General features: G+C 42.7%; 2 long non-coding RNA genes across 2 annotated transcripts in view; one reads left to right on the plus strand and one right to left on the minus strand.

Moving 5' to 3' along the window:
* The window catches only part of LOC143840750 (uncharacterized), a 226,563-nt gene that overhangs the window by 154,271 nt on the left and 44,536 nt on the right, over positions 1-27,756 (plus strand). The gene's annotated exons all lie outside the window — the stretch shown is intronic.
* LOC143840749 (uncharacterized) overlaps positions 15,628-27,756 on the minus strand; it is an 81,384-nt gene continuing 69,255 nt past the window's right edge. The window contains exon 3 of the long non-coding RNA XR_013232374.1: positions 15,628-15,759. This is a non-coding gene — a long non-coding RNA (uncharacterized LOC143840749). The remainder of the gene's footprint in view (positions 15,760-27,756) is intronic.

The raw sequence follows: 27,756 nt of genomic DNA on the forward strand, positions 1-27,756 counted from the left end.
CAGGGCGGAATGGTCTCTAATCCACCCCATAGGTTCCCAGTAAAGGGCTTCTAGGAGGAAGGAAACGAAGAATCGGAGTGGGTCCGTTCCTCAGGGGTAAACATTCTCTCTATCCAGTTGATTGATCTTAGGACAAGTTCACACAAAGGCATGCAATCCTTTTTAAGGACTGCAGCATCAACTGATGGCTTGCACGTGGGAAACAAATCCCAAGTGAAATTCTGGAAAGCAACGTTTCTTTCTTTCTTTCTTTCTTTCTTTCTTTCTTTCTTTCTTTCTTTCTTTCTTTCTTTCTTTCTTTCTTTCTTTCTTTCTTTCTTTCTTTCTTCCTTTCTTCCTTTCTTCCTTTCTTCCTTCCTTCCTTCCTTCCTACCTTCCTGTTCTTATATGCCGCTTTTCTCTGCCCGAAGGAGGCTCAAAGTGGCTTACAGTTGCCTTCCCTTTCCTCTCCCCACAACAGACACCCTGTGGGGTGGGTGAGGCTGAGAGAGCGCTGATATCACTGCTCGGTCAGAACAGTTTTATCAGTGCCGTGGCGAGCCCAAGGTCACCCAGCTGATTGCATGTGGGGGAGCGCAGAATTGAACCCGGCATGCCAGATTAGAAGTCCGCACTCCTAACCACTACACCAAACTTGGCACTTGGCCTCCCTGTCCCTTGCAAAAGAGGCCACTCATGTGATTTAGAGCAAGGGTAGTCAACCTGTGGTCCTCCAGATGTCCATGGACTACAATTCCCATGAGCCCCTGCCAGGAAACGCTGGCAGGGGCTCATGGAAACTGTAGTCCATGGACATCTGGAGGACCACAGGTTGACTACCCCTGATTTAGAGAGCTGAGTCAATGAGAGAGAAAATGTATGAATCACATAACGAATTACTCAGTTGCTGGACTGTACTTCTGTTGGACTGCTCCCTTAGCCATCTCCCAAACATCTATCTTAAAACAGAAAGGCCAGCCTTTTAATGGCTCGCTGACATGCCAATTCTGTGTGAGCAAGGAGGATGTGTTAACTGAAGGGCCATTCAGACATTTTCCTCAATGGAGAATTGGGCTTGGTTCCCCACTCCTCCACATGCAGCTATGTGGGTGAGCTTGAGTTATTCACAGCTCTCGTAGAGTTGTTCTTGCAGAGCAGTTATGTTGGAGCTCTGTCTGTTGTGGGGAAAGGGATGTTGTTTGTAAGTCACTTTGGGACGGATGCCTTTGGATAGCGAAAAGTGAGTTCTAGATGTTGCAGTATATTACAGTATACCTCTGGAACCACCTGGGTTCCAGGATGCTGGTTCTGACAAGCAGCCCTGAGATGTATTAAGCAAAGTAACTTTATATTTGTGTTGATCGGCAACCTAGAACACAGAACAGGGGGAGAGACCTTGGAGAGGAGCAAACCTCACCTGTCTCTAGCTTGGTCTTCTCACATAATCGAGCTTCTGTAGCAAGTTTTGATTCTCTCAGCTGGAATATACATGTTTGTGACATTGGGATAATTTTATACAAAAGAACCAGTGTGATCCAGAGGAGAACTGGTTATGGATCTTGGATTCAAAGCTTGATTTGTGGATTGGGATCAGTCACTTTCTCTCAGTTTGAGTTTCATACTGTTGTGAGGATCCCAGGTCAACAGACTGAATTTCTCTCCCATGTTTCAGGATTCTCGAGTCTCACTGGGCCGCATACCTATTTCTGGTATAGTAATTCTGCAGCAAACCTGAAAGATAAATCCCAATTTCCACTGGCCGATGGCACAAGGAATTTTAGGATCGGGTTGGATTGAGAAAGAGTAGTTTGTATCCAACCATGATGTTCTGACGGGTATGCCCATCCCAAGAAGAAGGGGCAGGTATTTCTGCCGCTTTCCCCTTCTAACATCCGTGGCCACTTTCTCCCCATCAGTTAATGAAGCTCCTCTTAGTCCCAGGGATATTTTGAGGGCCGAGGGAGCTTCAAAGATATCACAACAAACATAGTTGGGAAGTGACCGTTTTCCACTGCCACACTAACTCGACCGCAGAACACAAGCTAAAGTTCTGTGTGTGAGAGTGACCCTGGTAACAATACTTGTAGTTGGACTGGGGGGCGGGGCAGGGCAGGGATAGAGCAATTGTCAGTTGGATCCAGTTGTCTTTAGGAATAGCTCTGGCAAGTCCCACAACACGAAGGCCACATGGGGATAGATAAATGGGGAATGTTGTGATTGTGATTCCACCGATCCCATCTGCAGTATCCAGTTAATATAAATTGAAACTGATCAATAGCGCACACTGGTGGGAAGATCCAATGGGGGGTTTCAGGGGTGTCTCAGTTCAGTTTTGCCTCTTGTAACATCATGCTGAGACCACAATAAAGAGCCAATTGAACTCCCAGCAGTCCTAGCTTCCTTCGAACCCACAGATTTTACAGGGAAGACAGACATGGCTGGGACTTAAGGTGCAAACTTCCAACCAATGCTTTATCAACCTGCTTTTTAGTCAGAGCAGCCAGAGTAGCACCAAAACAAAGAGTCACATAACGCTTAGGGACTGTGCTGCTATCTCCCCGGATGCCGTGCAGGAACTCTGAATAAAAATATTACAAAGGCTGCAAGATCAGGCTCCAGTATATATACACCAAGGACAGCTGCATATGCCCCTGTTGCAAGCCTCTTATCTAGGCAACCTTGCTTAGTAAAACTGGACCATTTATCACACGACTGCCTGGAGCACTATGCACTACATGCAAGTGATTAGTTTCCAGCTTTGATGCGGCTCTGAGAAAGAAGTACTCCGAATAAGAAGGTCAGCCCAGAGCTTATACTAACTCATATGGACTTGAAAGGGTTGAGGGATTAACAACGGGATAAGGCGCCATGTGTCTCTGTGGTTCAAAGGAAGTCCCCTTTGGAAGCATTTGATGGCTATTAACATGTGACAGATGTTCACTGGGAAGTTAAGACAGTTGTTGTGAAGGAAGATTGTAATGGAGAGGAAAAGGGGAGAATTCCATCAATGTAGTCCAAAGACCAGGGGTAGTCAAACTGCAGCCCTCCAGATGCCCGTGGACTGCAATTCCCATGAGCCCCTGCCAGCATTTGCTGGCAGGGGCTCATGGGAATTGTAGTCCACGGACATCTGGAGGGCTGCAGTTTGACTACCCCTGCCAAAGAGGATTGAATCTTGATTAGTTAATGCTACTGAAATTGAGCAATTCGGTAAATAGTAATTTTACTAGTAACTCTTGCTGTTTTTAGCTCAATGGGAAATGCCCTTAAGACCAAAAGTGACTTCATTAAACGATCAAAGTTCATATTCATCTAAGTGAAAAAGGGAGAGGATAAATAAGCATAAAATAAATTTAAAAATAATAGTAAATACTAGCAAAAGGCGATGTTCACCAAGGTGTAAATACGTATAAAATCTTGTGTCTTAATTATTCGTAACATTCACTAGAACATAAAAATCACCAAAACATTTCATTACATTTTCACTTCCTTCTTCAGTTTACTGGTAAAAGGTCAAAATTCTAAGAGAAGCTTGGAATGACTTGTACTATAAGCACAGTCATTATTGGAAATTGTGGGTCTGACCATGTGGATCTTCTCCCCCACCTGAAATTTTCAATTTTGTTACAAATGAACTACACTGTCCTGAAATGTAAAGAACACCTGAATTATGAGAGAACCTCTTTTGCTAGTTTATAAGAACAGCCAACTCCCCCCCAAAACAAAACCCAATAAAAACCAAATTGTATCCTCAGTGTTTTCTCAATATTTACATTGTATTTCCCAATTTGCTTATATTCAGTGTATTAGAATTGCAATGATTTGATGCTTTATATAAGTAATATATTCAAGTTACATAGTTTTTAGAAATAATTTTGGAGGATTAAATACATGAGTGAATAATGCACGCTTGTCATAAACATATTATTCATCATTGTTTAAGAAAATTTTCGATAATCCATTTTTGTTCACCTTTTCCATGAAAAAAATGGCTTTAAGAAAAATGCCCCCTCCATTTCTGTATTCCCCCCATAACAGGCCTTCCCATCTTAACTTGGGTTCATTAATTATTGACTTCAGTAAAGTTCTCTCTGGACTCACCTGCTTTCAATACTTTTTCCAATCCTGCATGAGAAACCTTTTCATTTTGTCACATGACCCTGAATTACCATTTGTGTTAATCTTGGCCTAATTGGATGCATTCCTTTAAGCGAGAAGATCTTCAGAGGGACAGGTAGAAAGAGGAAGGTATTCTGATTTATTTTCAGGTTACCTGTGTGTGCAGATAGGACCAAATTGGAAAGTAATCCTACTTGGAAAGTAAGTAAGGACCAAATTGGAAAGTAATCCTACTTGGAAAGTAATCCTACTTAGACACATGTCTAAGGCAGGGGTAGTCAACCTGTGGTCCTCCAGATGTTCATGGACTACAACTCCCATGAGCCCCTGCCAGCAAACTGTTCATGCTACCATGAGATAAAAGGTTCATATCATCTGAAAGTCATCACCTGACATTTCATCAAGCAATAAATATGCATCTATAAATTGGTTATTGCAATAATTCCCATAACACTGAAACTATGGAAGAGATGACAGCTCTCTCATAATCCAGTATTTCATTTTACTAGGAGAAAAAGTTTCCACTGGATTTTATTCTTTAAAAAAAACAGGCCTCTCAAATATCCAATAAATTGCTAAACCAAGGCAATTTATGATCGTCCATGTATCTCTGCAAAGAAAATTCTCCCTGCAGGTAGACTTAGTATGTCTAAGATCCAAAGTTATTAGAGGCAATTTTGTGAAAGGGATCATTAATTATAGCACATGAAAGTTTAATAGGCAGCTTCCTTCTGCAGGAACCAAGATCAAAGTAGCTCCCATATGTTGACCTAGCAAGCATCCTTGAGGAAATGTCTGTCTCCATCCCTCTTTACCAGACTACAATTTCAAGTCAAAACAATTACATGTTGATACATACATACACACGCACACACACACTACACTTCATGAACTTCTTGCCATTAGCAAGAATTCTGTTTAGTCATTCAAATATTTTAGACCTATAGAACACTTAGACAGACTGATAACTGTTATCTATTGACAAGAACCAAAAGGAGCAGGATGAGGTAGGCGCCTTTAGCTCATTTTAACCTCCATACCTTCCCTCTGCTGGTTGCTCTCCCTTAGCTAGTGCTAAATAAGTTGGGGAATCCACCTTATGCAGTTCCCCAAGTAGCGCTTTAAAATGGAGGATGTAGCCCGCCGGTTATTGCCCAGATGCTGGATGTAGGTGAAGTCATATATAGGGGCTAGAATATAACAACTATGTAAGGTAAGCATCTCACTACATATAATGGGTGCAGAAATGCCCTGATTTTTATTTGTCAGGCCAGGCTTGCGCAAAGTCACTTCAGCCCCTATGTCTCTCCAGCCAATTGCTTCTTCATCATTTACAGTTACTGCATCTAAATATTCCTTATTTAAATCATCCAGAACTTTCTAGACTCGCAGGACCCTTGCTGGTCTGTCTGTCTGTATGCACCAAAAAAAAAAAAAACTGGTGCTGGTAAGGGCTGGCCAGCGCCCACAGCCCAAGTGGTTAACACCTGCACCACTCCACGCCAATCTCAGCCTGAAAGCCTCTACCACCATCTCTACTATCCAATTAGTCTGTCGGTCTGCATGAAAAAATACAAACTGTTGCTGGTAAGGCCTTGCCAGAGCCCACAGCTCAAGTGGGTCACATTCACGCCACTCCACCCCAACCTCAGCCTGCAAACCTCTACCACTGTCTCTGCTATCTCTGCTTATCTCTAGACTATGAAGATCAGCTCTGCAGGCAAAAATCGCCTCCTTTGTTGCGATTACGGCGAGACCGGAAACTTGTGCGTTACGAGAACAGCGCTAGTGGGAGAGCCCTTTTTCTGAGAAAAACAGCTATGTGCGTTACCGAGACCTGCCGCTATTTACTGCAGATTCAGCTCAGATTCTGCTACATTGGTGGTTGTGCAGAATGGCCCCCAGACTGGATTATTGTAGCACATTCATCATTGTTCTGCCTTTGGAATTTTTTTGAAGCTCCAACATGACCTGGGGGCAGCCTAGGGTTGCCAGCTGTGGGTAGGGAAATACCTGTAGACTTTGGGGGTGAAGCCAGGAGTGGGTGGGATTTAAGGCAGGGAGGAATGTCACTGTCATGACATGCTATGAAATCTACCATCCAAAGTGACCATTTTCACTGGCTCTTCAGTCAGGAGATGACCTGTAATTCTGGCTGATCTCCAGGTCCCACTTGAGGTCTAGTACCCTAGGTCAGCATTTGGAATACATAAATCCACTGCTGCATCAAGTACACTGGCTATCTATCTGCTTGCTGGCCCACACTTAAAACATTGTTATTACCTTCAAAACCTTTCACAAACTCATGTTTATCAAACCATGTCTCCCAGTATACAGCCTGGTGCCATCTACAGAGAGCCAGTTTGATGTAGTGGTTAGAAGTGTGGACTTCTAATCTGGCACGCTGGGCTCAATTCTGCACTCCTCCACATGCAGCCTGCTGGGTGACGGTCTTACCATGGCACTGATAAAATTGTTCTGACCAAGCAGTGATATCAGGGCTCTCTCAGCCTCACCCACCTCACAGGGTGTCTGTTGTGGGGAGAGGAATGGGAAGGAGATTGTAAGCCACTTTGAGCTTCCTTCCGGTAGAGAAAAGTGGCATATAAGAACCAACTCTTCTTCTTCTTCTACATTCTTCAGACAGCCTCCTCCTTGAAGTGGCCTCCCTTAGGATTATTTGTTGGATTACAACATGGTCAGGGACATTTATTATGGTGGTTTCCATCCTTTGGAACACCCCGAGAAAGGGTGTAGGAGGCTACAGGCTCACTGGCTACATTTAGAAAAGCATGTCAGGTAGTATTATTATAAGATCACATGTGTACTGTAATCTATGTTAATTTTATTTATTTTGGGGGGGTCCATCAGGGATACACTGTGGTTGACAATTGTTTAATCTTAACCCATCTGATTGAGAAATACACCTCCTCAGTAAATAACCATCTGTATGATGCTTTTATGGATTCATTGTATTTTATCCTTATGACTTGATTGTTCGCTGCCTTGAGTCTACAAGGGATGCTAATCCCCAGGTGGGACCTGGAGATCTCCTGGTTTTACAGCTCCTCTCCAAGTGACAGAGACAGTACCAGTTTATCCATGTAGCACATACTACAGTTCAAGGGACCCACCCTTGCCTTGCTGGCAAAGCCCCTGAATTGCGTGATAGAGAGCTTGCTGGAGAGTGTACGTGCAGAGAAGTCACGTGCACCTACTTCAGGTGCTCTTCTGCCCTATTGGCTTTGACTGGGGCAAGGACCCTCATTGCCTGGTCATCAAGCAGTACAGGAATGGGCGAGTGACTGCTGGAGAGAAGGTATGGGGGGGGGGGGCTGTATGAGTCAGCTGGCCAGATCTGGGCCATTTTTTGGATTCCATCCCATTAAACATTTATACAAACACACTTTCTGAGGTTGGGAGGTTTGCTCACCTGCTTAATTTTCTTTTTAAGGAATTATATCACTTAGAATCATAGTGTTGGGACCTCCAGGGTCATCTAGTCCTACTGCCTGCAGAATGCAGGAAATTCACAACTACCTGCCCACCCACTGCGACCCCAATTCCATGCCCTGATGATGCCCCCCCCCCAAGAAAAACCAGAATCCCTGGCCAGTCTGGCATTTCCCTGGGCATGCAAGAAAGGGCCACAAGAGCCAGGCACTGACTTGGCAGTAGCTAAGTAAAGACAAGCACTTTGTCCTTGCACAAATATACCTCTAACAACTCGTCTCCTTTGTACCACAGATCTGATTTTCTTCCCTTTGATATAGAGACCTATTGCTTTGCTTCCATTTAGCACAGGTTCTGAAATATAAGCCCCCAGCATTTGATCAGCAGGTGCTTCTGCTGAGCTAGCTGCAACAGCATCCTCCAGAGTATTGTTCATCTCCCTCCAAATGGAATAATTAGGACTCTTTGGACCAATACGACAAATTGGTTGCCATTAGCAGTGCTCAAGACTCTGTGCTACCAAATCTGCACAACGTTGTGTTTTTCCCATGCTGAAAGCAGAGTGTATTAGCATTGCCTTTCCTCCGTATCCCCCCCACTTCTTGCCTGGCCTTCTCCTGAACTTTGGACATTCATTAATGTAAGCCTGAGGTCATTCGTATCGGTCTGCCCATCTGCATCTGGGTGCTCATGCACAAGCCCGCTTAATGAGGATTACCGACTTCTTTAGCATACTTTGATCACTCTTTTGTTTAATGAGGGATGGTTAAAGGGGATCTTCTCTCCACTTTGTTCCATGCGCATTAGCATATGGATCTATGTCAGTAATTGCAACAGAATCGGAAACATCCGATTCCACAAGACAATGAGAGGGAGCTTATAAGCGTTGCATCAAAAGTTGTCACTGAACATTTTACTTCCCTTCTCCGAGTCACTGGGACACATGATCCACATGAGAACCGAAGAATCTACTATAGTGGAAAAGTTCTTCAACAAGTCAATGGGGTTCATGGTTTACCACAATATCTCTCAGGGGGTAGTCAAACTGCAGCCCTCCTGATGTCCATAGACTACAATTTCCATGGGTGAATGTTGGCAGGGGCTTATGGGAATTGTAGTCCATGGACATCTGGGGGGGGGCACAGTTTGACTACCCCTAAGAGATTCCTAATTTCAGGGCACAGGTGAGTACTTTCCTCTTCCTCAGGGGTCCCTGTAAAAGTGGACCTACCTGTAATAGCTCCAGGTGCTCTTAACTTCTTAAATCAAAGGAATACCAGGGCACTCCCACCAAGGCAGCTGTGGATTTTTGTTTCTCAGAAAAAGCTCCAAAATCAGGAACACATTGTGAGACCACAGGAAAAGTTTGTTTTTATGAACATCGGAAGATTACAAGTGCATAAGTGGAATATATTAACCTTATAGAATGCATTTTATAAAAGGCACTTTGTACAGTTATGGGGCATCTCTTCTACTCCATGAGTCTACTGGAAATAAAGACTGGTCCCATAATATAAGAAAAAGAGGATTCTTCGGCCTGCTAGTCTCCCTAAGATAAAGATCGGTGTTTTGTTATTTCTTTCCTCATTCTATGTCTCAGCCGGCATATTTGTAAACCACAGGAGGATCTGATTGAAATCTGAAATAGTTGCACCAATATCACTCTCTGTGCGCACTGAAGTGACATCATGATTTCACAGGCCAATACTCTGGTATGTAAGCGAAATTCTATGGTAAAACCAAAGAGTTTTTTCCTCGAAGATCAGCACAACCCTGATGATAGGCTGACGTCATTTCCAGTGCCGCGGGAAATGACATCACCACTTCTCATTTTTACAAAAGGTTTATCAATAACATGATGGCGTGGATGTATGATAGGGTTGCCAGTGCCCAGTTGGGGACTTCCTTGCCATGAAGCTCAGTGGGTAGCTTTGAACTCGTTACCGTTTCTTAAGCATGAGATCTCACAGGATAGGTGGTGATGGCAAAATTGAAGAATCCTCTATATCAGTGGTTCTCAACCTTCCTAATGCCGTGACCCTTTAATACAGTTCCTCATGCAACTGTTCTTTCACAGAAATTAAACTGAAACTGACCAATGGCTTGAATATCCTTTGTTCATAATTGTATATAAATTGTGGGGTTTTTTTCAGGGTTTCTCACTTCAGTACTACCTCTTGTCCCACCATGCTGATCTCGCTCTTTTTCGCCTGCAGGAGGAGTAGCAACAGTGGTGGCCCCCCCCCCACCGGGCCACTGTGCTCGCCCTGCCACAACTTCTGTGGAAGATTCACTTGACCCCCAAAGGGGTCCCGACCCCCGGGTTGAGAACCACTGCTCTACATGCTGATGGCCCATTTTTGGACAAAAAGACAGAGCCCACCTCCATCTTTGGAGAAAGGGCCAGGCACACATTCTACAGCAGGGGTAGTCAAACTGCAGCCCTCCAGATGTCCATGGACAACAATTCCCAGGAGCCAAAACTGAAAAAGTTTGGGTTTGGTCACCACCTTGGTGGGAAGCCTTCCCAAGAATACTTTGTGAGACAACTGGACTTCCATGATGGAGAGAACTGGATGTGAATGTAAGAAATATGGATGCAGAAAAGGGAGCGTTTAACTTACCAGGGAACTTCCCCATTGGTCTGCTGCAGGGGTAGTCAAACTGCGGCCCTCCAGATGTCCATGGACTACAATTCCCAGGAGCCCCCTGCCAGCATTCACTGGCAGGGAGCTCCTGGGAATTGTAGTCCATGGACATCTGGAGGGTCGCAGTTTGACTACTCCTGAACACAACATTTTGTGAGTGAGTCAGACAAAAGCCTTGCTGAATTAACTCCACTAGAAAAAATTGTGAAAGAGCAAAGAGAAGTCCCTCCGCCCCCTCATCCAGATCACTGATAAAAGAGGATATACCAGAGCCCATTTTGACTGGAAGGCTGGAAAAAAAAAAAACGCACACACTCCATAACCAGACTGCTTAAATCTCACAGTTCAGCTGAACTCCAGTCCACGTACCTTGTCAGCCATCTTCATTTTGTCACGTTTAACAGCATCTTAAAGAATAATTTGGCCAATGTCGGAGACATTTTTACAGTGCACAGCTCCACTTACTGAGCCATACAATCTGCGAAGAAACAAATCAAAGCAATTGGAAATCAAACAAATCAAGTCATTGTTCTCAAGGGGGCTTGGGAATGTAAACGGCGGGAAGCATCAATGGGCCGAAAGTATAAACATATTAAAGAAATAAAAAACGCTGTAGCTTGCATGTAGATGAATGCCCTCAGATGCACACACATGCACACTTTGGATCGGATTAGTTATTTAGAGGGCACAGCCGTGGAGGCCAAAGGTAAATATACAAGGCAAAGAAGGGGGAAGAAGGAATTTGCAGGAAAGTACAGTTCAGGCAAAATTAGCATGAACCCCTGAGATACTTATTAAGCCATCAGTGGGGAACTAGATGATGATGTCATATCGAAGTACAGGAGAGAAGATGCATGGCGACTTGGACGCAATCCAGTTGGTGCTGTAGATTTATGCGGTTAATTTTGTCCCCTGACTGCATTCAGATGAGCAGTTCTCCTTGACATACACCAAGAAAATTGCTGCATTATAGCTGTGTTAATGGTAATCAGCATGCTAATGAGCACCAGAAGGTCGTTACGGAAAAGGGAGGTTCAAAGACGTACAACCTGGAGGAGAAAAGGAAAGAATTCCCTGGGGAGCAGAAGTGTCTTGTTTGCAGGTCATGGATTATTTGTTTTGGTCATTTCAGAGCAGGGGAAGCTTAATTTATAGACAGAGAAAGATGAAGCTGCAGGAATGTTTAGAAGCAGTGTTATTTAATGAAATATAGATATGGAAACAGCAGCAACCCATTTTCATCCCACTGTAGCCAGGATTATAATCTTGAAGAAGTGTTGTTTTTATATGCCACTTTTCTCTACCAGGAGTTTCAAAGTAGCTTATAATCACGGTCCCTTTCCTCCCCCGACAACAGGCACCCTGTGAGGGAGGTGAGGCTGAGACAGCCCTGATATCACTGCTCAGTCAGAACTTTATCAGTGCTGTGGCGAGCCCAAGGTCACCCAGCTGGCCGCATGTGGAGGGGAAGCGGAGAATCAAACCCGGCTCGCCAGATTAGAAGTCGGCACTCCTAACCAATACACCAACGGACTCTCTTATTTGGATTCTGTGCTTTTAAAAAAATCCTGCACTTCATAACTCCCATTCATGACCAAAAGTGACTTCTAACCTACCTCACAGGGTTGTTGGGAGGATAAAATGGAGGAAATGCCATGAACCATTATGGGTCCTCTTAGGAAGGAAGGTGGGGGTATAAATGTAATAAATCAATAAATGATGCACTGCCATCACCAGGAAGATTTTCCTCCCTATGTTTTGGGGAGCTCAAACAAAGGAGCCAGGGGGATCTCATACCAGAGACACAAGCTATGGAACCTTTATTTTGTGCACCTCTGAGGCAGCTTGCTGGAGAAAGGAGACACCAAAAGTGCGGGGGGTCAGGAATTTTATTCCACTTCCTTTTCCTTTAGATCAGCCTTTCCCCAACCTTCAGGCAACTTTGGAATTCTGACACACAGGAGGCTGAGCCAACCACAGGGAGTGAGGGAATACATAACTCTGAGAGTAACTCTGCAGCACTGTAGACATACTTAACAGGATGCAGTTTAAGACGAATATTCATAAAAAAATATTTTAGTGGTTGCATATGGATTAATGAGGATTCTTTTGTTATGATGACAGCTGCTGCTGAAGCAATGTCTCATTTGGTTTTTGGAATCCATTGGCCAATCAGAAGCCGGAAACATTTGCCAGGCACAGGAAAGGTGGTAGGGGGCTCCCAGAGATGCCCACGGGAAAGATATGCTGGGGACCGCTGCTCTAGGTCACCTAAGGAGGACTTTGTCACTGATGGCCTAAGCTCTTGGTAACTGCGTCACAGGATGTTCAAGCTACACATCTTCAGAACATGTCATAGTAGCCAGAATTTCAGTGAGGGATACTTGAGGGGAACTTTCTGCTGGAGTTTGCTTTTTTATGCACTTAGGCCTCTGGGCTGGAGCGCCCGCCCTCAATGCAGAAAAGAGGCTTTGGTATACAGACTAGCTTTTCTCCTCCTGTAAGAACATTGGACAAGAAGCAGTTTTGTCAGCTCCCACAGCCAGCTAACGATGCAGAACTCCTTGGGAACGTCCGTACAATTAAGAGCCCAAGAGGATGGGTATTCCAAAACACAGCCTTGGGATTTGCTTTGTGGATGTAACCCAAGTTTTCTGAATTGCACAGGAGGAGAAACACAGCTGTGACATTAATAAAGGTTGCCAGACTGCAGTATGGGAGGCGCCAAGGCCGTAGAAGAGGCCAGGAGACCATAGGAAGTAGGAGCGCAGGGTGCATTGGGGATGCCCGGCGCACCCTTTGGGGGCCAGTCTGTGTCTGCACAGACTCACCATCATGGGGAATTCCGTAGAAGACTGGGTGAATATGGAGCAGCTGCAGCAACCTCCTGCTGGGAAGGCCAGGCAGGCTCGCATTTCCAGATGGCAGAGGGAACTGAGTAGGACGCTCATGCCCGTGGGGTTCCCCCACCCCATTGAATGCCATTCTCCCAGGGGGAGGGAATTCAAACTGACTGGAAGACCAATGCTCCATGTGGCCGTTTATGCACTACGGACTTCACTGCCCCAGCTCCCATGAAGAAGCACAAATTGGGGTCGGATGAGGCTCAACGGGCCAAATGCTCCCCCATGTAGGTGCAGGAAGAGGTAGGGCAACCTGCCACGATTAAAGCTCCAGCCTGCAGCCTGGCATGAAACTTCCAGTACGTAAATGGTCTTTGAGTCGAAGTGTTCTCGGACCTGCAGGTTGGCACTGGAATCCGGTTTCCTTACGGTCCGTTTACTATAAGAAGGCAGATCCTTTTGCCAAAAAGTACTTCAGCGTGAGCATCCTCTTTGTAGGCCTCTTTGGTGTAGTGGTTAGGAGTGCGGACTTCTAATCTGGCATACTGGGTTCGATTCTGCACTCCCCCCACATGCAGCCAGCTGGGTGACCTTGGGCTCAACATGGCACTGATAAAGCTGTTCTGACTGAGCAGTAATATCAGGGCTCTCTCAGCTTCATCCACCTCACAGGGTGTCTGTTTTGGGGAGAGGAAAGGGATGGTGACTGTAAGCTGCTTTGAGCATCCTTCGGGTAGAGAAAAGCGGCATAAGAACCAACACTACTACTACTACTACTACTACTACTTCTTCTTCTTCTTCTTCTTCTTCTTCTTCTTCTTCTTCTTCTTCTTCTTCTTCTTCTTCTATATCTGCCTTCCTGCTATGCAAGCCAAATCAATTAATCCAATGTCTTCTTGGGGAACTAAAGCAATAGAACAATACTTGCAGCAAGACGTCACACCTAACCAAACACCACCTCTGTGTATCTGTGTGTATCTTTTTATCTTTATAAATGAAACTAAGAAAAGATCCTCAACTATCAAGGGAAATATTGAAGGAAATGACTTTGCCTGAGACATAAATAGAGATGTGGGGGGGTGGAAAGTGTTGCCTAGTCACTGCTGATTTTGGGGGAGCCTTTAAAGTTTTCAAGGCAAGTGACATTTGTCTTTCCTGGCCACATAGCCTCCAACTGTAGCTATGCTCAGTTGAGTGACAAAGTACAGCTGAACATGATATAGAAATATAGAATAATAGAGTTGTAAGAGACCTATTAGGTCATCTAGTCCAACCCCCTGCACTATCATCTGCTTTGCACACAGAAGAGGCCAGATTCAGTCCCTAGCATCTACAGTGGAAAGGATCACGGGTACAATTACATATAAAGATTAGAGTTGTTGGTAGTCGAAGAAGACAATACTGATCTTGATAGATCCAACTCCGTCTAAGACAAGCTTCGCGTGACCTTGTGCAAGCCAAGTGTGTGCTCTAGCGCTCAACTGTGGCTGCTCCCCGCAAAAAATGAATGTGTATGAAGCCAGCATTGATGAACCTGTCATATTACCCCCGTACTCTGTTTCTCACTGTCTCTCAGGAAGAACTCCAACCTTCCCCCCCCCCAACAAATAGCTTATTTCCAATCCAAAAAATAACACTGGGGAAGAATATGAATTAAGAAGCTTAAAATATATGAAGTTTCATTTTTTAAAAAATGCTCAGTTATTTTTATATAAAGAAAAGGCACATTTACATCAGACAATGAATAAAACTGTTTCTAAATGCCTGTGAAGAGCAAAATGCCCCAGTTTACTGGAGACCAAGAAAATGAAGTATATCCAGAAGCACTTTCTCCCCCCTCCTCCTCATCCTTTCTGTGGTGGTGAGATGGAGTGTGATGCCCTTAGGTTTCCTCCACTATATATGCAGATGTGGCAAAAGAAATGAGTTACGAATTGCACAGGTTTGGGGACTGGTTAAAATTAAAATGGTTACAGATAATTTGTTGGCATTCTTTGCATAGTTTTTATATACTAGAAGCATCACCCCAAATCTGCTATTTTAACATAATATAATTCAATAAAATATTGTTTGAGTTGCAGGGAGATTCTATAGAAAGCAGCATATTGGATAGAGCATTCATTGCTCATGGTGCAGTTTTAATTCTGAAATATCTTGCTAAGAGGGTTTATTTAAATAAGGTCTCCCGGAGATGAACATTGGGGGGGTGGGGGTATTCTTACAGGATGATTTATAGAAAAATTATATGAAGTGAATGAAGGACAGAAAATTTTTATTAGAAAAGGCTCCCATTTCCACAAAATATAAATTATACCTTTTTAGAGAATATATTGAGTTTTATTAATATTCTGTAGACAGCCTGCAGTGTTAATCTCTACCCACACCTATAAGATTTTCATTATTATGTACAAGGTGTATTTACCCTTTAACCAAATCGTTTTAGAAGACTTTGGCACAACCTTGAGTGCAGTTTATAGACTCCCAACACATTCCGAATAATATTTCTGTTCATATTTAGTAAAAAAAAAAATTAAGGTCATTTGTAAATAATGCAATTTGTGGAACAGATTTGTGCTATTTATTAGCCAAGATACATTGAGTATTATGCACACGCCTAAAGCATTTGGGTTTTTTTTTTTTTTACATGCACAGGATTCTGCCGATTATCCTTTCCTTCTGTGTGCTGTTCCAGAAGGTCCCCCAGTCTTCAAGAATAGCTGAAGGGCCAAGGAAAAAGGTGAAAATTAGGGGTGTTCACTTCAAAACCATTATATTTTGATCCAGATTTTGGGAAGCACATGCTTTTCTAGACCCTCCATTTTGGAATTTTTCTGATACTTTGGGGCTGGGGAGGGTTTCCTCAAAAATTCAGAATCATTTTCCCAACACACCTCCCCCAAAGCAGCAGAAGCAGAGAGGGAAACCGAGGAAGCCGGTTCTGCTGTATACCTGTCAGGACATTTTAAAGGTACTGAATGTCTTGCCTTGATGCCAACAAACATCTGATAGTCAGGTGACAATGCAAATGGAGCCATTATTTCCAGAGGGCAGATCAGGCCTCTTTGCAGCCCACAAGAAATAAGGATTCCATTATTTCCATTGGCAACTAGACTGGCTTCTTTCTGCCTATCAGTTTAGGATTAGGGTTTTCTTGGGGCGAATTGTTAACTCTGTAGTAAATTTGAAATAATTGTAAAATATAGTCACTTACAAAAACATGAAGGCTTAAACATGAGTCTGGATCCTAAAGGTCTACTGTGATAAAATTATGCATTTATATCCTGACATTTACAACATTTCCCATTATAACTCTTAGTTGCTCTTGCTATGTCTTTAGGAGTGATACACCATCTAAAAAAACATTTTATACCAATTTTCTTTTGAGATTTGACATTCAGTAAACTTTCATTGACCCATAATGCTTCCCATTGATCCATATTTATATTCTCTCCAAAATTCTGAGCCGATTTAATCATACAGTCTTTAACTTGTTCTGTCTCACAAGCATACCATAATAACAGTTTACAGTTATTATCTAGCAGATTTTTGTATTAATTTTGTATTAATTTGTAAGCCATTTTTTAATCTTAACTGATCACCTTTTATATGTTGTTCTTTCAGTTTTGAAACTATTTGATGATAGAGTAGCCATGGTATATTATCCCTTTCTTTCTTTTGCCATTATTTTATTCTTCCTTTGTTTATTCACCATGCTCTGACAAATTAGACTTCTTCAAAAGATTTGTAGTAGGTTGCTGCCAAGCATCTGGACAAGGAGCTTTGTCTTGTTTAAGTTTTTTGATGACAAAATTTATTTGTTGGATTGTTATTTTCAGATGTAATTTTTTTGAGGGTGTGTCTCTTACATAGTCTTCAATGCTTTCATGAACTATAGAGTCTGCTTTATATAGATGCTTGAAGAAATTTCTTATCTGTTCCTATATTTACTTGTCTGTATATACAATCTGTTGACTTTTTCTAATTTCAGATATTCTTCTCTTTTCCTTCTCCTTTCTTAATCAATAAACCAGATATCTGCCTGGTTTGTTTGCATTTTGAAAATGTCTTTGTCCTATAAGCCTTTTTTCCCTTTTGCGTTTCTTAATTTTCTCATCTCCTTCTGTCTCTTTTTGTTTCCTGGCAATTTATATTCTTGTTCTCCTTTTTTTTTAGTTGATCTGTTAAACTCTTTATTTGTTCCTTTTTTCTTTGCTGTTATTCCTAGTAATGTCCCTCTAATATAGGCTTTACTAGCTTCCCAAACCATTGTTGCAGTAACATTATTTGTATTGCTAGTAACAAAAAAATTCATAAAATCTTGTTTACCTTTCTGGACACCATCCTCTTGTATCAATAGTGAGTTGTTCAGTCTCCAACTCCTTTCTTTCTTACTCTCTCCTTTCAGTGAGATTTCTATTGGTAAGATCTCTGTCTTCTTGACTTTTGAAATAAGAGTTTTTGATATGTAACACATGTCAAATCGCGAAAATGTTTGGGGTCTGTCTGAGAAAAAGGCATAATCTCTTTCATTTGCGTGGTATATTCTCCGGACATCTTCCAAATCCTATGTCTTCATATATTTCAAGACATCCTTCAGAAATTTCCTTCCAGTGTTTTCAGATCTATCTCTTTTAACAGCTAATATGCTATTCATATTTCCAATTATTAATATGCCACCTTCTTGAAAATCTAAGATATTTGGAGCATAAATTGTTGCCAAAGTCAAAATTTGACCATTTGGTACCTAATTTTCATAAACAGTTATCTTCCCTTCGGGTCTTTTAGTTGTTCTATAACTTCCACATTTGAATTGTGCCCAGCATAATTGTTCAATGTAGTCTGGTCCCTCACTATCCTTGAAAAAGGTGCCAAAACAGAAGCAAATAGAATATCAGATGTGAGGCATTTGCAAGCCAATTTGTGGATAAAGTATTGACACTTTCCCTAGACAGGGTGGTAGATTTCCCCTAGTGCATGGTTAGGTGCTTTTCCCCCAATGGGAGATTTTCAAAATAAAAATAACAAACCTGAATCCCTGAGTCCCATCCTTGTATCAGGAGAAACCATTTAGCATTGGACAAAGGATGCTATGATGGAACCTCTATTTACTGCACCAAAATAAAATGTTCCTTCACGGACCAAGCAGCCACAGTAGCATGGTAACTGTTATAAAGTTGACTATCCCATGGAGTCACTGACAGATTTCTTGACTTTGCTAAGCCCTGGAAATTTGGGGGACATTGGAAGAGCCCACTTTTTAAAAACCCTTTGTTGGAATGACACAGAAGATTTGTTAGCAAACAGAAAACAAAAGGCTTTATGTTATAAAGAGGAAAAGGTAGTATAAAAATAAAATTAAAATAAATAAAAAGACCCAGATTTTAAATAAAAATATGTTATTTTAAAAGTTCTTTGTTCCAGGCTTTGAGAGGTTTCTTTAATCTTTTCTTAACCCTGAGAGGTTGGAGTCATTGTGTATATCTAAACCACATCTGTTTTGTTTTTATATTTGTGAATGTGTCCAAACTCCCCTGGTTCCTAGAAGGCTTATGCTAGTACCTCTGTTTTTCTTTCCCATAAGTAACAGTTTCCCTTTGACTTCTGAGGAGACTGTAGCATATTTTTTCTCACATATTTCTAGGGAAATCCTCACACCTGATTTCCCCCTTTTCACTGGGCAGTGCTCCTCCTCTCCTTAGAAGAATTGGGAGTATCACCTCACTGTCCAAATTCCCTTTGCTAAAATATCTCACCCAGTTCTCCGGATACTGTGTAGATAAGCTTTCAGCCTTTAGTAAAATTCTTTATTTTAACTAAAATGTCTCCTCAGAGCAATTGTTTGGCTAATAACTGGCAGGTTTTGACAGAATTCTCTCTCTCTCTCTCTCTCTCTCTCTCTGAACCAGAATCAGAATGAGTTCTTTCCAGTACACAGCTACTATATCAACTCCCTCTCAGCTGTTGCTGGCCAATCAAGAGTGCTTGGAGCAGGTTGTTGCTCTGGCTCTCTCTTAGTGAGGAATTTAACCCTTTACTAACTGTTACTTCAGTGCTTGGAATCTGTCTTTTTTAGGCTGTCCATCACAGATGCCCTTTTCTCTTTGGAATCAAAATAAATCATTATCTCCCAAGTGAGTGTGTGTGGAGGGGGAAATCACACCACATAAACTCATTAAGCTGCTTTGTTCAAGCAACATCTCTGTGATACACTCTCTCCATGGTTAGTGAAAACCAGAGTAGAGGATAGGCCTCTAGAGGCTGCTGCAGTACAAATAAAAAATAATAATACTAATGACCATACAATCACAATAACCTGTAAACCATATAAATTTGAAGAGGTTTATACAACCTGCCACCAGGTCCTTCTCATCTTGGGCCAGACTGTAAATCCTTCCTAAAATGTTAATATCTTGGTGTGTTTTTTAATGGAGAAAGGCTTCTGACGGAGAAAAGGAAGGAAGACTGTGCAAGGGTGCTACAGGATCTAACCCAGGCTGTTTTAAATCAGTCCATTGTAATGGGCTGAAAATTTGCCACCAGGTGACTGGGAGAAAGAACGGGTTGAACAGAGTTAAAAATTATCATGGTAGAAAAGTGAACGAAGTGAAGGAAACTGGGCCAATGCAGAGCTTAAGAGGAATCTGGTGCTCCTTCTAATAAAATAATCTATTTGGCTGTTACCTATAAAATAGATACTTATTACCAATTACCTGCAGAGAACGGAGGAACAATACAGAAATAATACCGCTATTTTTAACCTCATTTCCTGTCGCCGCAGACATCGCTGCAGACTTTAGACAGCATTGTTCAACTATAGCAACACTTCAGATCAGCTCATCTTTTAATTGCCTTGCTATTTGCATTGATCATGCCCCAACTGGCTACGGAAATATCCTTTCTCATTCTAGTGACCTTAGTGAGTTCTAAGGGTTATCCATGGGAAGAAGCAAAATTCCTGGTGCATGGCCTTAGCTGCAAGTAGAAAAGAGTGCTGTGCTTAGTCCCCCACCCAGACCCAGCAAGAAGCTTGGCATATTAAGGTCATTTAAAAGTTCTATCGATGGATTCTGTGTCATGTGGCGCCCCCCCCCCCTTTGTTGGGCTTCATGTTTGCATTTTCCAGACCCCTATTTTGCTGTCCAGGGGAAGTTAGCCACTCTGTCCTCACTGCCCCTAGTAGTATGTTCCCAGGAAGTTCTGTTTCTCTGTAGTATTATCTGTATATCCTTGTCTGTTTGCTTTGAAGGCCAAATGGCCTTGCCAACTCATTGGCACCAGGGTGTTAATTCCCTGCTCGGAGGTTCCTTTGAAGATAAGGAACTGTGTTCTGTGGGAAAGTGCTCTGGCATGCAAAATGTGCGATGGGGGAGGGATTGTCTACTTGAATCCTGAGTTTAAACTTACAAACTGTTCTTAGTAATGCCTTTCTTTCATGAGGACACCTACAACTTTTAGATTTTTTTTCAATGCAATCCCTCAGCTTGTTTTCTGTATCCTGCAGGGCTTCAACTAGGTTTGTGACACTCTGTGTATATGAGTATTTGCATTTTGGGAGGGTCCATCCTTTCTATTCCACCTTTCTACCCAAGAGCTGATCATACAATGCTTTTTTAAGGGTCTCTACACACAGAATCGTAGCTCCTTCACCTGAGGCATTTAGAATTGGAACTTTAAGTTGGCTTTCCTGAGATGTCTACAATCTAAATTTAGATAGCAGATGAGGGTGGGGGAGATAGAGGAGATGTTGGTTAGTAGAGAGGTCTCTAATTCTGAGGGAGGCAGAGGGAGGTAAACAAGTGCTGGAAAATGTAATTTATAGGGGGAAAAACCATTGCAGATTTGCACATGGTAATTCGTTTATAGGCATGCACATTTTAATACCTGATTCATTTTTAGAAAATATACAATACAACTGCAGGAAGAGAGTTTCCAGGACAGGAGAGGCAATAAATCATGAGATAAAACATGCAGTATACTTGCCACGGGAGTGCTGAAAAACAGCATCCCCATGGAGAGTTCCCCACCTCTGGGCAGTAGCATTTACAAGCTCTTACCATGTGGAGTGCAGTTATCACATAGTGAGTACCTGCATCCCCATTAAGGCTCACCATTCCCATGGCAAGAGCAGCATGTGCTCTGGCTCCTTTATAGAGGTGATTTACAGGGTTTTATTTGTAAATTGCCTTAGCCATAGGCCACAGCCGACTACAAATAATAATAATCTCTTTTTTTTTCAAAATGGAAAAAAAAACAAAATAGGTCAGCATGCCTACAAACTGCAGAACAACATTACTCAGAAACGATACGGAGTGGTGAGAAAGCAAGGAACAGAGCTGCGTTTAGCCATGCCTTCAAATAATAAAATGAACTACATGTACAGTTTTTTTTAAAAAGTATTTTGCATAGGCTAATACTCAAAATCCTCCATAGACGATTACAGGACGGTTTTGCATTGCAATTTCATATCAGTTGACATTAACTATGATGAAAGGGACAGATTCAAATGGGTAGCCGTGTTGGTCCGAAGTAGCACAACAAAATCAAAGTCCAGTAGCACCTTGAAGACCAACAAAGGTTTTAAAGGTGCTACTGGACTCTGATTTTGAAAGGGACAGTTCAGGTAGTATAATTAGTAGGGTTGCCAGCTCTGGATTGGAAATACCTGGAGATTGGGGAGGTGGAGCCAGGACAGGGTAGGGTTTGGAGTGGGGAGTGAGCTCAGGAGGCTACAATGCCATTGACTCCATCCTCTAAATCAGCCATTTTCTCATTTTCATTTCATTTCATTTATTTGTAAGGTCACAGGCCAGGTTATAAAAATTAGACATAAAACATTATGATTTTAAAAGATGTTTGGGGGTATAGAAAATAAAATTGGTCCCTTTCAAGCATTTTCAGTAAAAATAGTTAGAAATGCTTTGTTTCCTTGTGCTGGGCTTGAATCACGCAGGGACAAATTTTCACTGCCTGTAGGGGTAGTCAAACTGCGGCCCTCCAGATGTCCATGGACTACAATTCCCAGGAGCCCTTGCCAGCATTCGCCAGCGAATGCTGGCAAGGGCTCCTGGGAATTGTAGTCCATGGACATCTGGAGGGCCGCAGTTTGACTACCCCTGAGACTTGAGCCTTGTCACCCATGAGTAGATCTTTGGTCCGATCCGCTCCTGTTTGGTGTGGCCTCCCTTCCAAAAGGGGGCAGATAAACTTGTTACGAGTTGTGGCATACAGGGGGCAATGAAAAAAAAAAAAACGTGTTCCATAGATTCCACTTCCATTAGTGAACAGGTGCACAATCTCTCTGAGACTGGTATTCTTGTACATCTTCTCTCCAGAAATGTGTTGGGCATGGCCGAACATCTTGCTAATGTTAGTGCTCTCCTGTATTTGTTGATGTCAATTGATGAGAGGCAGGCAGCTCATTTTAATATGTACCTTGTGGATGTTGATGAGAGAAAGGCTGGAGCATTTGCTAAGTCCATTTGTCTTTTGCAATCCTGTACTTTTTTTTCCTGAGAACTCGTTTTGCCTGATCTTCATCCAGTCTGAATAGATAATTTGGGGGAGAAACCCAGGCTTGCAAGTCTGTCTTGGTGATTTTGTGCTAACTGGATTGTAGGGGGCTTAAAGGATCAGAGGATGAAGTCCTGGTGCTCTGAGTTTCATTTTGAGCCCAAAAATACAGGGACATGAGATTGACTCTTAATAGAGCCTCTTGTGGCGCAGAGTGGTAAGGCAGCGATATGCTGTCTGAAGCTTTCTGCCCATAAGGTTGGGAGTTCAATCCCAGCAGCCGGCTCAAGGTTGACTCAGCCTTCCATCCTTCCGAGGTCGGTAAAATGAGTACCCAGCTTGCTGGGGGGTAAACGGTAATGACTGGGGAAGGCACTGGCAAACCACCCCGTATTGAGTCTGCCATGAAAACGCTAGAGGGCGTCACCCCAAGGGTCAGACATGACTCGGTGCTTGCACAGGGGATACCTTTACCTTTACCTTTTTGCCCGTTTTGAATCATTTGAGATGCATCACATTATTATGAAGAATTTTTTTTTAAAAATAGCAGTAGCTTGGGCTGGCTACAAAATGAAATCAGGATTGTCATTTCCATCCATCTCCCCAAGGGAACACAATATGACAATTAGTCACTGATTCAGATACAGGAGTGCACCAAAAATATAGTAAGAACTATATTTCTTGGGGGGGGGGGATAATTCACCTGAACGCAAAGGAGCAGAAGGAAAAATTGAGAGAAGCAGAATATTTTCTGTGGATATATTCCACTTACAAGTGGAAAAATATGAACTTGACCATAATGACAGAAACTTACAATAATACAGCTGTAGAGTAGCAGAGCGCCAACATGCTGTAGTAGTTAAGAGCAGTGGCTTCTCTGCCAGGATTGATGCCCCACTCCTCCCCCTCATGCAGCCAGCTGAATGATTTTGGGCTTATCCCAGCCTTGATAGTGCTCTTCTGACTGAGCAGTAATATCAGGGCTCTCTCAGCCTCACCTACCTCACAGGGTGTCTGTTGTGGGGAAAGGAAAGGGGGTTGTAAGCTGCTTTGAGATTTCTTTGGGCGGTAAAAATCAGGGTATAAGAACCAACTCTTCTTCTGGGTTAGGAAATACCTGAGACTTTGGGGGTGGACCTGGGAGTGGGCAGGATTTGGTGGCAGGGAGGGATAGACCACATCAGCTGGAAGGTAGACAACAAACAGATACAGTCTTTTGAACTAGTGTATCGTGTGGGCAGGGAAGGCTTGCAAAAAGCAAAGAACACAGAGTATGTAAAGGCAAGGAATATACACGGAAGGGGGGAATACAGAGTCGATAATAGTGTATATATCTAAATTGCTCAAAAGGAATATTACAGCTCTAGGTAATATGTCCGTAGTACATTGTTAGAAGAATAGGAATCAAAAGGGAAAAATCTGGGATGGAGGGCAGAGGGCCTGGGATTGCAAGCCATATGGAGTGGGGGGTGGGGGAGGAGGGAGGGAGCCCCACCAGCACTTGCCCCCACCCCAAGCAGCCCCACCAAGCCTTGGCAGGGCTGCCCGGGGCAGTGGGGGGAGGAATGGAGTCCCTGCCGGCACTTCCACCCCACCCAAAAATGGAACACTGAGGCCCCTGCAGGCCTTGTGCGGCTTTTGGGTGAGGTGGGGGGGGGAGTAGCAGAGTCCCTGCCAGGGCATCCCCTCCCCACAATAATGACCATCTGAGGCCTCTTCAGGCCTCAGCTGGCCTGCCCGGGGCAGGGGCTAGCGCTCATTGTATTTTTAGATGCAATGGGCTTTGATGCTAGCAAATGAATAAACACCTGAGTGCTAAAGCCACACAACCTGGGGGAAGAGTAGCAGAGGTTTTGTAGGGACAATCAAAGGGTACAAATTAAGAACCCTCCCGCCTGCACATTAATTTAACCAAGTTCCCCAATGGTTCATGCATTCACGGTAGGGTTGCTAACAGGCCCGGATGACAATGTTCTGTCCTTTTAATAGAAGCTCAGTGTGTGGAAATGAGCGACTGAAGCTTTTCATGGCATGGAGATAAATAACTTCACCTGGAACGTAAAACTCATTAAGCATGTTAAAGGGATAGGGCTCTTTTCAGGCAGTTGTCAGTTTCATTCAGGGGAAGATTGGAAAGTTAAAAGGCCCCAAGAGCCAACTGAGCTGAAGAGCAATGTGGGAGAAATGTGGGCTTCAAACCAAGCTGTTCGTACTTCTGGGACTCAGCTCGGCTGGCTCCTACATGCCAATGGCTTCACAAGGCAGCAGACCAGGGGTAGTCAAACTGCGGCCCTCCAGATGTCCATGGACTACAATTCCCAGGAGCCCCCTGCCAGCAAACGCTGGCAGTGGGCTCCTGGGAATTGTAGTCCATGGACATCTGGAGGGCCGCAGTTTGACTACCCCTGCAGCAGACCAATGGGGAAGTTCCCTGGTAAGTTAAACGCTCCCTTTTCTGCATCCATATTTCTTACGTTCACATCCAGTTCTCTCCATCATGGAACTCCAGTTGTCTCACAAAGTATTCTTGGGAAGGCTTCCCACCCAGGTGGTGACCAAACCCAAACTTTTTCAGTTTTGGCAAGATTGCTAGCTGTCTCCCTATCACACTCTGGGACCTGTTAGTACATTAACTAAATGACAGCACGTTTGGACAACTGCGTGTGATGAACTAATTTACAGTAGAAACATGCAATCAACCGCCCAAAATATAAAGAGGTTGTTTAATAGAGACTCTGTGGTCTACTCACACCCATGAAGTGTGCAGGAACTTGCTCCAAGTGAAGTTTGCCAGCAACACAGACACACATATTTATAAGAATACACAAATCTACCTTTATGCCGAGTCAATCTTTTGGTCTCTCTGACTGTACCTCTGGGAGAGATCTTTCACATCAACTACTCCTTTTACTTGGAGACAACAAGGACTGAACCTGGGACCTTATGATGCAAAACTAATGATCTACCACTGAGTCAAAGCCCCTAACATATAAAGTTACGCTAATCAATCCATCTTCACTTCATATTTTAAATTTTCCAGAACTAATACAAATGCATTTAAATGTTTTAAAATGTTATGTTTAACACCCTGCTCCCCTGTACTAATACTCCTAAGCTTAAATATTTCAGAAACCAGTAACATCTTTTCTTGCCATTCCAAACATGCAAAGATCTTAATATAGGACAGGGATCAGATACTGGAACTGCTGTTTCCAGTGGACTGGGTGAAGCTCTTGACTGGCTGTGATTTATTCCTCTGTTGGTCCTTCTAGCAAAGATTCTCCCTCTTCCTCCTCCCACTACTCCCTGTCTTCTATATTTTATTTCATGTGTCTATTGGGGCAGTGAAAGATAAAGCTATCTGCTTTCTCTCATAGTAACGAACTGTGGTGGAATCAGTTCACCTGTCTGTCACTCCTCGTTAAATTCTTACCCTCTTCATTCACATACTGATCTTTGCAAATGAACATTTGCTTAATAAATGTTTCCAAGACTAACAGTGTGGAGTGAAAATCCCACACAGCAGTAAATTATTAACTCAGTCACAGGGGGAGCGCCATATATGACTTTTCAGAATGAGTTATTATGTGGATCATCATGTAATTATGAATTTTTCAAGCCATGATAGAGGAAAATTGAATATTTAATATTTTATGGACATATTCTGCACCAAGGATATCTTTCAAAATTTTATGATAATTTTGGAGTGAGTGAAAAGCAGAACAAAAGTTACAAAATAATTACAAAATGGGGAATATTTAATCACTGTGGACACTGCCTGGCCATTTCTCAAACTGGGGAGGAGAATCAAGGTTGCAAACTTTTAATCACGAGCTATTCAAGTGGAGCAAAGATGGTCAGGATATTAGAATTTTTCTACCAGGATGTGCTGTTTTTCTTAAAGAGGTTTTTATTATAGTGAAGTCTTTGTGATAAAACAACTATTTATGACATGATTGTCGCTCTATCCTGAACTATCAAGGGAAATTCCACTGAGGATGAGGCAGGAGAACAAACTCTTTCCACGATGATGACCACAAGCTAGCGAGCAAGAGGTAGAGACTGGCTCTGTTTAGAAGACAATGTTGAGGCAACGATAGAACTGCAGGAGATGGGCCTCTGGAAAGTTACTCTTAGAGCATGGTAGTAATTGCCTCTACCATCAGGTCTCTGATCTCCGTGATCAGTAAAGTTGCTTCATCATCTTAACACAGATAGCCAGTGGTCACATAATTTGCATTCGATGAGAAAAGGGTTAAAGAAATTTCCATTGACTCTTTCCTAAAGCCTAGGATCAAATCAAGCTTGATTTCTGCCTACGAACTAAAATGACTAAACTGAGGTGATTGTACTTTGGTCCCATTATGAGATGACCAGAATCACCAGAAAAGACAATAACGTTAGGAAAAGTTGAAGGCAACAGGAAAAAAGGATGATCCAATATGAGATGGATTGACTCGGTAAAGGAAGCCACTGCCCTCTGTTTGAGAGACTAGAGCAAGGCTGTTAATAATAGGACATTTTGGAGGTTGTTAATTCATAAGGTCACCTTAATTCATAAGGTGACTATGGTATTAACACAGATACATGGAGGCAGAGTGAAGAAGGACAAGAGGGAGAAGCCAAGGTCATTGTGATATTCATCAGGATATAAAGATTCAAACAGCATGAAGGTGGACCTGTAACTTGCAAACCAAGCAGGATGAATCCAGTCCTTGTGAGGTGCTCTTAAAGAACCGGCTCTGCAAAGTATATGGCATCCTTGGACTTCATGTCACTTCGGAGAAGAAGACTTATGGTGCAGCGAAAGTGATCACAGGAAACATGATATCATTCAAAAAGAGATTTGAAGACATCTCTTTATTTATTATGAAGTAACACAATAGGAGCTTGGAAGGAAGGCAGTCCAGGTATCAGGCGACAAAATCAACAGACAACTTCATATATATATTGCCTAAAGGCTCACGGCTGCCTACAATAAAAAGTTTGACTTTTCTATTCTTCTTCTGAACATTATTCTCTCCACCAGGCTGAACTAAGATCAGAATTGTGACTACCGCCGCTATATGTTATATGTAACTTTTAATTGGGGTTTTTATGGGGATTTTATTGTGTTTTATGTTGTAAACCGCCCTGAGACCTATTGGGAGAAGGGCGGTCTAAAAATTAAATAATAAATAAATAAATAATAATATTATCAGAAC

Source organism: Paroedura picta, chromosome 6 (assembly GCF_049243985.1).
Source record: "Paroedura picta isolate Pp20150507F chromosome 6, Ppicta_v3.0, whole genome shotgun sequence".
NCBI classification, from domain to species: Eukaryota; Metazoa; Chordata; class Lepidosauria; order Squamata; family Gekkonidae; genus Paroedura; species Paroedura picta.